This window comes from Poromitra crassiceps (assembly GCF_964638095.1).
Source record: "Poromitra crassiceps genome assembly, chromosome: 9".
In the NCBI taxonomy this organism is placed as follows: Eukaryota; Metazoa; Chordata; class Actinopteri; order Beryciformes; family Melamphaidae; genus Poromitra; species Poromitra crassiceps.
In genome coordinates, this window is record NC_139630.1 from 30828327 (window position 1) to 30839725 (window position 11399).

The following is an 11399-nucleotide window of genomic DNA, read 5'->3' on the forward strand; positions in this document are numbered from 1 at the left end:
ATTCTGAAGTGAAAACTCATTCTATTTGGATAGTATGCCAATCAACACTTTAAATGAGAATTTTGGTATATTTCAACCTGGACCATTTTTATTTAGGCCTATTTGTGTAGAGAAATATTTAAAATTGATGCAGTATTGACCAAGATCGCTTCAGTTGGCAGGCGCTCCTCGCAAAATGGCTGCGTTCACCTTATCGTGCGTTCCTTTATCGCAAAATAACTGGGATGTGGAGGCTAAATGACGTCACATCCGTTTTGTTAGCGTTCCATTTGCAGAAAACTTGAGCTGGGAAGTTCACTGTTTATTGTCAGATCCAGTTGCTAGCCAGGCTAGCCATTGTTAGCAATAACAGTTGATAACATGGCATTTCACGGCATTTTGAGCATACAAACACTGCAGCCTCATGTCCACACAGATACTGTAGAAGTTAGGCAGTGTGTGTACAGCTGATTTTAGTGAGACAAACAAAACAGAAGTGCTAAACAACATTACTATGATTATATGTATATATGTATACATATATATATATACAATGGCAGTGGTGGTTAAGTGGAGCACTGTTTGGGTTGGAGATGTGTGTCTTCACTGTAGTCTGTCGCCCATGTCACTGCAGTGTCTCAGCCGTGCGGGGAAGCCTTCCTGCCTGGGCGATAGTTGACACTGTGTGCTGTGTCCACGTAATCCTCCTGCAATCTCTCATGTTGTAAAATCCCTTCAAACAGTTAAATAACAACACAGAGACATTTTATTAGCTAATGACTTTATTGGGAAACATTGTGTAACCCTAACCCTGTGCAAAACGTTCGTACCCCCGTGTGTTTTCTCACCGTTTCATTTATCTTCCTGATCTGCCCGGCCCGCACACAGACTGCAATCATCAAGACAGGTCTCATCTACTAGGTAAGATGTTACATTTAGACATTTAGACTGTTTAATAACAATTGAAAATCTTGCTCGTACACTGCTCAAAAAAATTAAAGGAACACTTTGAAAACACATCAGATCTCAATGGGGGGAAAAATCATGCTGGATATCTTTCCTAACATGGACTTGTTAATGTGTTAGGAACGAAAGGATGCCACATTGTTTGGAAAATAAAATGATCAACCTGCACTAGAGGGGCAACAATAGAGAGGCAAAGTGACCGCCTACTTCCTGCTTCAGCACTGTACCAGAGAATTTCATCCGCCATTTATTTTCCCATAGACATTTCGTAAAATGCTTATAAAATAGTTCGTCGAACCAAACGGTTCAGCTAACGCTATAATCGGGAGAGACCATAGAACATTTCACTTGGACCAACAACAAAAAAACATTGAAAAAATATTGTCTTTAAACCTGCATTTGTTTTACGTTTTGGTCCCAGTGAGATGTTATGCCATCTCTCCTGTTTCTAAATATATATGTACCGTTTGGTTTGAACCAGTACAACTATTTTTATAAGCATTTTACAAAATGAAAATACATTACAACTATTTCATCAATTTATTCCTAACTTGTAACTATATTTTAACTATCACAGGTCTAACTCCCATCCCCCATCTCTCTCCCACAGTACTCTGTCTACTGCTGCATCCTGTCTCTCATTGCGTCATCATCCTCGGCTGCAAGAAGGAGCTCTTCATGGCCTATGGACGCATCCTCTATCCACACGACTGGAACTGCAACAGGTGGGACTGAACTCTGGATGTCAACCCTGTATCCTGTCACATGGTCTTATTCAGGGCTGGACTGCAATGTAATTCTACCGTTGCAATGGCCGGTGGACCGCTAGCTAGTGGGCCGGTCAGGTTGGTGAAAAAGTATGTAGTGAAATGTACCCAGGCCCGGGCGGTTCCGCGACCCATGATTACACCTAAAACCCCTAGACCGGGTCATAACATGTGGCTTTATAAGTAAATCCCCAACCCATGCGAGCGTGAGCGAAGCACGGGTTGGGGCCGATTCGAAATTGTGGGCCTGTCTGACACATGGCAGGTAGCTTTTTTGGTCCCAGTCCAGCCCTGGTCTTATTGTACTGTGAGGGGGGAGGGGGTGCTCATGTATTACAGGATATGAGTCATAATTGAACACTAGTCACTCACTCTAGTCACTTAGATTTCATGCATCGTCTAGTTCAGTCTCATGAAGTATTTCAGAGGTGGTGAGATCTTATCAGAACCACTTACAGTGACCACCATAGTATGATGATCATCTTAAATACCTTGATACCAACATCATTAGACAACCAGGGTCAAAGACACAGAGACAAACGAACAAACAATGTGACAATTATTAACCCTAATTATTCCTGCATCCCTAAAATGAGCATGTATGAATAGGTGAAACATTTGAAATGAAACTGAGGTCCAACCATGAATTCCCCTTTGTGCTAACGATGCATCTGTCCTGAATGAGCTTGGCCTGGTTAAACACCCCCAGGTGATGAGCTGCATATACATCACCCTGTTCCTGGTCGCTATGCTCATCATCTCACAACAGGTAAGGAGAATGCTCCTCACCCCATTTCCCTCCCCGTTTTTATCCCTTATTTCTCAGAGACACACACACACATGAATAACTTTGTATTGCTCACAGGCATAAAGACAGACTGATAGCATCCCTATAGAGTTAACGGTGCCTCGCAAGTACCTGGATGGCAGATGTGTGACCTTTGGTTCCTAACCTTTCTTACATCCCTCCTTCATGGCCCTCCTCTCTTTTACCTAGAGTAAGAGCTGCTTTTCTGCCAGTAGCTTCTTGCGTCTTATGCTATGCTGGAGTTTGTCATTTTGCCTTGAAATAACAAGTTTTCTCAAAATAATTTCTCAAATTGAGTGCAAACCTCTCCAACCTCTATATATAAATATATATAAAAAAAAGTATATATATGAAGAGTTAATTTGCAAAAACAGGTAAACGCCATTCTTAAAATGAACAAACATCTGTTTGATACTCCCTGGAGTGCACATAGAAAACATTGAGTTGATTTATGTGGAAATTATCAGATGAATATGTTTTAGTTATGATTGATAATAAACATTTCCCAAAAATAAATTAATTACAGTATCAATACATCAATATATAAAATAAAATGATAAAAAATCCAAACGGAGATACCTGTTTTTGCAAATGAACTCTTCATATATACTTTTATATATAATATATATATATATATATATATTTTAGAAGAAGAAGAAAAAACACCTCCCTCATCCTCACCACCCGTCTCTCTCTGCTAGAACGAGTCGTGCTTCCGACTGCTGAAGAACAAGAACCACACGGATCAGGACGAGATCGAGCCCAGGGAGAACCTGAACCACCTGCTGCTGGAGAACGTTATGCCGGCCCACGTGGCCGCGTTGTTTGTCGGGGAGAACAAAAAGAACGAGGTGGGACTCCACTCAAACTCTTTACTTAAGAGAAGCACAAGGTAGGCGCCCCGGGTTACAGGTGGATTTCTAAACAGGCCCCGCCTTCCCTCCACCCTCCACGTCTCCATCACTCCACTGGCTCTCATTGGCATGTCTGGTGACTTTGACACCGGTACACACGGTTGACATGAAATTGGGCACACGGGTAGTGCAGCAGTAGATTTCCTGCCTACCTTTTGCTCGGCAGTACCAAAAAAACTTTAATTGCAGATTTCTTACATTTGTTGTCTGCGGGGAAGCCTTCCTGCCTGGGCGATAGTTAACACTCCGTGTGCTGTGTCCACGTAATCCTGCAATCTCTCACGTTGTAAAATCCCTTCAAACAGTTAAATAACAACACAGAGACATTTTATTAGCTAATGACTTTATTGGGAAACATTGTGCAAAACGTTGGTACCCCTGGACTGAGGAGGCGAAACGGAGGCAGATGGGTCCAACCCCATGGTCCAACCTCACTTGTAGACGGGGAGCAGTGGAACATGCCAAGTGTGATTCAGTAGGGGGGTTTAATTGATTACAGTTTTTCACAATTGCTTAAACACATTTCCTGATAGACTACCTCACTTTCTCAAAACCCGAAACACAAATCTCAAAACTCACACACAAAATGCAAAATCCTACACTTCTCTTGCAAAAGCACACTTTGCCCTCAAAACAGTGTTAACTCTTCATTAAATGGTATTTTCTTTTCAAATGACAAACACATACATCATATGAGTAGACATTTCTAAGCACCCATTGAACACTGGTGTGCAGAATGGAAAACACTATATGAATGCTTTATCAGTAGAATTATGCCTTTGCATGTTCAGTTTCAGGTTGTGCACATTGTGTCTAATGTGTTTAAACAATTGTGAAAAACTGTAAAACCAATTTTTGAGGGGTTAAACTACTTGGAGTCATTATAAATGGAGTCATTATAAATGATGACGTATGGGAAAGTCAATGTAATAATAGTTGTGTTGAAGGGGACTCTTGTTGTATTGTGTGGTTAATTGAAAACTAATTATGTTTGTCTCTGCATAGGAGGGGCTGCATCCTTCAATGGGGGATTCATGTCCCTGCTTCTGACAGGGGAAGGCACCAGGACTGCTGCCTACATACTGTAACTGGACCCATTTGCAGGGGCTTAACCTACTGTATGTGTTTGTTCAGTTTTGTCTTGTCAAGTTTTGAATAGTGATCTGTTTATTAAGGGCAATAAAACTTTTTCGAGTTTGGTTTAGTTCAGTTTTGTCTTGTCAAGTTTTGAATAGTGATCTGTTTATTAAGGACAATAAAACCTTTTCGAGTCGTTTGTTGGAGAAAGCCATAACAAAACTGCCTAGAGATCCATTGTGAGAGAGAGGACAAGGCAGGAGAGAGAGAGGACAGAGGACAAGGCAGAGAGGAGAGGAGAGAGAGGACTTCAAAAGGCAGGAGAGAGGACAGAGAGAGGCAGGAGAGAGAGGACAGGACAAGCGGTAGAGAGGACAAGGGAGAGAGAGAGTGGGGAAAGCCATAACAAAACTGCCTAGAGATCCATTGTGAGAGAGAGGACAAGGCAGGAGAGAGAGAGGACAGAGAGAGAGGCAGGAGAGAGAGGACAAGGCAGGAGAGAGAGGACTTCAAGGCAGGAGAGAGGACAAGGCAGGAGAGACGACAGAGAGGCAGGAGAGGACAGGACAAGCGGTAGAGAGGAGAGAGGACAATGGAGAGAGGACAACCAGTCCTCCACCACCCCCTCTGTCTGACCTCCCCTCCAACCTGTCGAGAGAGAGAGGACAACCTGTCCACCCACCCTTCTAACTCCCTGTCTCCCTCCAACAAAATTCCCTCCTCTGCCATCTTATGATGTATCTCCCGGCCTCCTTCCTCTCACCCTGTTCGCACTCAACCACTCTACTACCATCTCTGCAGGGACTGACCCGCAGAGGAGAGAGGGGAGCAGGCACAGTCCCTGCAGAGATGGTGAGAGTGGTTGAGTGAGAACACGGTGAAGGAAGGAGGCCGGGAGATGGCAGAGGGGGGAGGAGAGAGGGGTGGGGGGAACAGGGTGAAGGAAGGAGGGTGGGGGGGAGGGGGGAACAGGGTGAAGGAAGGAGGCCAGGAGGGTGGGGGGGAGAGAGGGGGGAGGAGGGAGAACAGGGGGGAGGGGGGAACAGGGTGAAGGAAGGAGGCCAGGAGGGTGGGGGGGAGAGAGGGGGGAGGAGGGAGAACAGGGGGGAGGGGGGAACAGGGTGAAGGAAGGAGGCCAGGAGGGTGGGGGGGAGAGAGGGGGGAGGAGGGAGAACAGGGGGGAGGGGGGAACAGGGTGAAGGAAGGAGGCCAGGAGGGTGGGGGGGAGAGAGGGGGGAGGAGGGAGAACAGGGGGGAGGGGGGAACAGGGTGAAGGAAGGAGGCCAGGAGGGTGGGGGGGAGAGAGGGGGGAGGAGGGAGAACAGGGGGGAGGGGGGAACAGGGTGAAGGAAGGAGGCCAGGAGGGTGGGAGAGGGGAACAGGGTGAAGGAAGGAGGCCAGGAGGGTGGGGGGGAGGAACAGGGTGAAGGAAGGAGGGTGGGGGGGAGAGGGGAACAGGGTGAAGGAAGGAGGGTGGGGGGGAGGGGGGAACAGGGTGAAGGAAGGAGGCCAGGAGGGTGGGAGGGGGGAACAGGGTGAAGGAAGGAGGGTGGGGGGGAGAGGGGGACAGGGTGAAGGAAGGAGGGTGGGGGGGAGGGGGGAACAGGGTGAAGGAAGGAGGCCAGGAGGAGGAGAGAGGGGTGGGGGGAACACCGTGAAGGAAGGAGGCCAGGAGGGTGGGGTGGAGGGAACAGGGTGAAGGAAGGAGGCCAGGAGATGGCAGAGGAAGAGCAGGGTGAAGGAGGCCAGGAGATGGCAGAGGGGGGGATGAGGGGGGGGATGAGGGGGGGGTGGAGAGACGACTTCAAATCCCCTGCAGGAATCGAACCTGCACTTCTCCGCATTATGCGGTCTGTTAAGGTGACCGCCTTAACCCCTAGACCATCAGCCTAGGTAACTTACAATGGATCTCTAGGCAGTTTTGTTATGGCTTTCCCAATGAAAGACTTGAAAAGGTATTAGTGTCCGTACCGGGATTCAAACCACAAACCTTTGGGTTGGAAGGCATGGTCTTTCACCACTGGACTACAGCCCAGCTCATACACACAGAACATGCAGCAAGTCAAATAGATGTGCTTAAGATTAGGGTTTTCTTAACCACGACCATACCCTAACCCAATTGATATGGGGGGGGGGGGGTATATATATATATTTTTATATTTTGTTTTCAATTATTAATATTATTATTTTCACATTTACTAATCATTAACCACTCTATTCAGGAATTGACCGACTAACTAATATATTCACGAACTGACATGTATTAATCATTAAAGAAACAGTTAACTACTCTGAGTCTCTGAGGGGAGAAGAGGAGAGGGGGAGAGGAGAGGAGGAGAGAGGGGGAGAGGGGGAGAGGAGGGGAGGGGAGAGGAGAAGAGGAGGGGAGAGGGGGAGAGGAGAAGAAGAGAGGAGGGGAGAGGGAGAGGAGAAGAGGAGAGGAGAGGAGAGGAGAGGAGAGGAGAGGAGAGGAGAGGAGAGGAGAGGAGAGGAGAGGAGAGGAGGAGAGCGCCGCCAGGCCAGCCACCCCAACCTCCAGAGTGCCACCACCCAGGCTAAGTGCCCCTCTGCTGGGCAGAGGAGGGGAGAGGAGAAGAGAGGAGGAGAGGAGAGGAGGGGGAGAGGAGGAGAGCGCCGCCAGGGCAGCCACTCCCACCACCAGGCTGCCACCACCCGCCCTGCCCCTCACCCTGCCCGGGGTCCCACACCCCCGACTGAGACCCCCCTCCAGAACCCCGCGCACTAGGCGGACCCGGTGTATGGCGCGACGCAGTAAACAAACTCATGTTTCCCTCGTCACCAGTCATGCTGGACATCAGTACAAGTGTGAGATCCATAGACATATATAAGGCTAGATGGCTTAAGGCGGAGTCACCAGCGTCGTTGAAGCGCTGCCATCTTGCTACGGCAGGCTTTCTGGTACGTTCTATGGTAGCTGTTGGAGGGTGCACAGACAAAAATACTCATAACTCGCTGAAATCTTGACGGATTTACAAACGGTTTGGTTTATTACAAGCATATTCCGTTCCCGAGATATGGCAAAAAAAAAAAAAAAAACTAAAAACACTATTTTTTTGATGGGCTCCAAATTACACCAAAATTAAACCGAAGCATCTATGCCATGAGAGGGATTCAGGCACAAAGTTTCATGCAGTTTCATCCATTTCCCTAGGAGTTATGATCATCTGATGTGATAATACTAACCCAACAACAGATGCTCATAGCTCCTAGCAAAATGGATGAAACTGCATGAAACTAGGTGCGTGAATTCATCTCATGATGATGATGCTGCAGTTTAAGTTTGGTGTAATTTGGAGCCAAAAATAATAATAAAATGTTAGCGTTTTTTTAACCCATAAATATATATAAAGCTGTGGTGCCGTGCCGTAGCAAGATGGCCACCATGCGACGACGTCGCTCTCCATTGACCGGCAGCGCGGGTAAGCCATCTAGCCTTATATATGTCTATGGTGAGATCCCTCTCATTCCCGCAAATATGTAACGTAGCCTACGTAAATACAGTGTTGTGTAGTGGACAGGTCCGCCCATAAGGGGTAAGCTTCCAGGGGCGTCGCCACTAGGGGGGGCGCTGGAGCCAGGCAATTTTTTTTTTACACTAAAATATATCTCCCATCCTGAAAATGCGGCAACTAATTAATTTTTTTGCAAGTTGTCGAACAAATACACAAAACACAGCAGCAGTAACAAGGCATGCTTGGGCAGGAGTGCTCCTGTGGAAAATAGTGCCATTCTGATGTAATCCCCCATCCGACCAGTGCAGTGAGAGGCAGCAATGTGCCACAAGGCATCTAGTCTGCCGGAAAGCCAAAAGAAGAAGAAGAACAAGGCAGGCTTGGGGTGGACCATTTTGCTTGGGGCAGCAGCGCAGGGACCATTTATGGTGTAACACACAACACAGACAGGTGATAGCAAACAAAACAAGACCGGTGATGGCAAAATGCCAGGAGCAAAACAAAAGTCAGGATGCCAAAATCGCAAGGCATAAAAAAAAGCGGGAGCAGGCAAGGGCTTTAGACCCAAATAATAATCTGTTAACAAACTTTTTTCAGTCAGCTCCGAAAGCTGATATGAGTAAAGCGCATACGGGGGAGGGGGGGCATAGTGGCTGGACCCTTCCAGGGGCACTGCCATCTCTCTGGGCAGCCCTGGTAGTGGAAGCGATCATCTTGCTCTATAATGACCAGAATGGGTGTTGTTCAAACTGAACATTTATTTCTTCAACATGCTGCAGCAGAAAGGGAGATAAACAGCGGACACTATTTTCATAGTTAAGCTATGAAGTAGCCTACTTCCCCCCGCAGCATCGTGACATTGAATGAAAGTATAGGCTATAATGGCTCGTTTGAGATGACTTCTGGCTCGCCTGGGAAGCAGGCGAGAGCAGCCGAGTGCAGTCAGCCAACAGGCAGAGAGGGGCGGGTCATGCCTTCGCCTAGCCTTCGCCATCATGGGGAAAAAAAGATTGCGTCCCGGAGCTAGCCTGAGAGGCTAATAAAAGCTACATGTTACAGAGTAAGCTGACTATCAGTACGTTATTGCATGAGAAAGTGGACACTGTCAATAGTTAGCACTGTGAAGCTGATACAATTCAGGTGGCGGTAATGCAACATTTAAGGATGCCAACCGCCATAAAACACAGAAGAAGCTGAGAAAAAGGAAGTGCTGTGGGGTTGCAGCTGGTGAAAACCGTCTATACAATGTAATTTCTATCTGTAAATTCAGATTACTTTTGTAATTCGATTACTCATTGTAATCAGATTACTTTTGTAATCAGATTATCATCAGTGATGTCATAAGATGTTTTTGGTCACTAATGATGTCACTGATGACATTCATAGACATTGTGACATCATCAGTTGGTTTTCATATTTACTGCATGATTTGAGCCAAAAAAGCAAAAAGTGCCTGTTTTGGACTCCCAGACTTTTTCCCCAAAAAAACACAAATGAGCTTTAGTCCAGCATCTAGCCTGGTCTAAAGGCTTCAGATTAGTAGTGTGCACTGTAAAATTCTGTTTTTGAATATTTTCCCATGTTCGGCATACAGATCAATTTCCTGTACATCTCATGTAAACTGCATGTAATTGGTTGTTGTGCCAAAACTGGGGGAATAGGGGGAAATAGCCAAACACAATAGAAACTAGTAATTACAAGCCTTGACTCGAGGTGAGATGTGTAACATCAGGGAAATAATCTTTTTTGGGGAAAAAAGCTGGAGGTCCTGAAAAAAGTGTTGTTTTTGTTCAAAATTAACATTGAAAACAATGGGAAAACTATGCAATGGACTTTGAGGCCATGTAATTCCCCCAAATTTTCAGCCAACCACAAAATTCCATTTCAAGGTCAAATTTCAAGGTGTTTGGTCCAGGATCATAGAATAAAAACATAATGTGAGTGCATTTTTTTTTCAATGGCTGCTGGAGGTCCCAAAAAAGTATGTTATAATGGAAGTCAATAAGAATTTGCGGGTCATGCAACAACCGCCAACAGTAAACGTGTGAGTATTTTCTCTACAGGAGGCCACGAAGTGTCCCTAACATGGTGAGAGGGAGACTTTTGTAAAACACACAGAAAAAAAGACCTGAGCATACTTTTGGCCTCAGACCACCAAAAATGCCAAAACCCCATCCGCGCGAATGTTAAAACGATCCAACCGTTGGACTAACAGGGTACAAGGGTTAAAAAATAAAAAATATATAGCGGCCGTCAGAGCAGATTCCACGTCTCCAGCAGAACTTCCGCAGCTCCGTTAACTTGTGACATGTTGTGACGTGGTAAAACCACGTCACAAAATATATATATATATATATATATATATATATATTTTGGATGGGGGCCCTGGGCCCGGGGCGGGCGCGCCCTCTGCCCCGGTGTGCGCTCCGCTACTGACTTTAAGTTCTAATATTTTTTGAACAAACCATCATACAGGGGGAAATTATTATCCGATGAACTGATCTTTGCAGCTCTGTTGATTAGCTAATGTTTCCGTAGCATTTGATTAACGTTATGATTTAATTCATTTTGTAACAAATGTTGGTTTAGCAGGTGAAATCGAACTGAACCTTTGGCTACGTTGTACGTTGTAACTTACGTTTACTGACTGGGCAGCCCAGTGCTGCTGCCTCTCAGTCGGGTCATTTTTCTAACTAACGTTATCCAGCTGCCTGTCTCTTCTGTATCCTCATACAACAGCTACGAGGAGAGGAGCTTGCGAACATCCCCATAGTAAAAGCACTTACCAGAGATATCCATATAGGCTAAATACTCTCCTCGTGCTTCACCCCAAATAAAACCTAGTGTCTGTTTGCGACAGGCTAACCCGTTAGCTACTATTAGCTGGTATTGTGTAGGTCTCATTTTATACCCGGGAGTTGTAACGTTATAAACACATTTCCTGGCATACGCAGGCAGTTGGACAACCTGGTAAGTTCTGAAAATATGTGTCTATTGTGTTATTCCAGCTATCGTTATCGGTTGTTAGATGCTAGCCTACATCGGTTAAAACCATTGGGTATTAAAATAACCGATAACATAGCTGGAGTATAATAAAACACATTTTCTGAACTTACTTCAGTCCCCAACCAACGTTACTTCCTCGTGCACCTTTCTCAAAACAATGTCCTTTTTATTGCGGTCCATCGATATACAGTCTGGTAGACAGATCAAGCAGTGTCTTCCTTGTTTTACCAAGCAGTGTCTTCTCTATGTAAACTAGATCTATAAGGTGAAGAGCCTGTCCAGCCAATGACGGCTTGAGACTGGCTGCCACAGCTGTCAATCATCCCTTTTTATATGTCAAATAACTAATTAAAAACAAACTGATCAGAAAAATGACCACTTGCACAGGTGATAAGAACCATCTAAAATT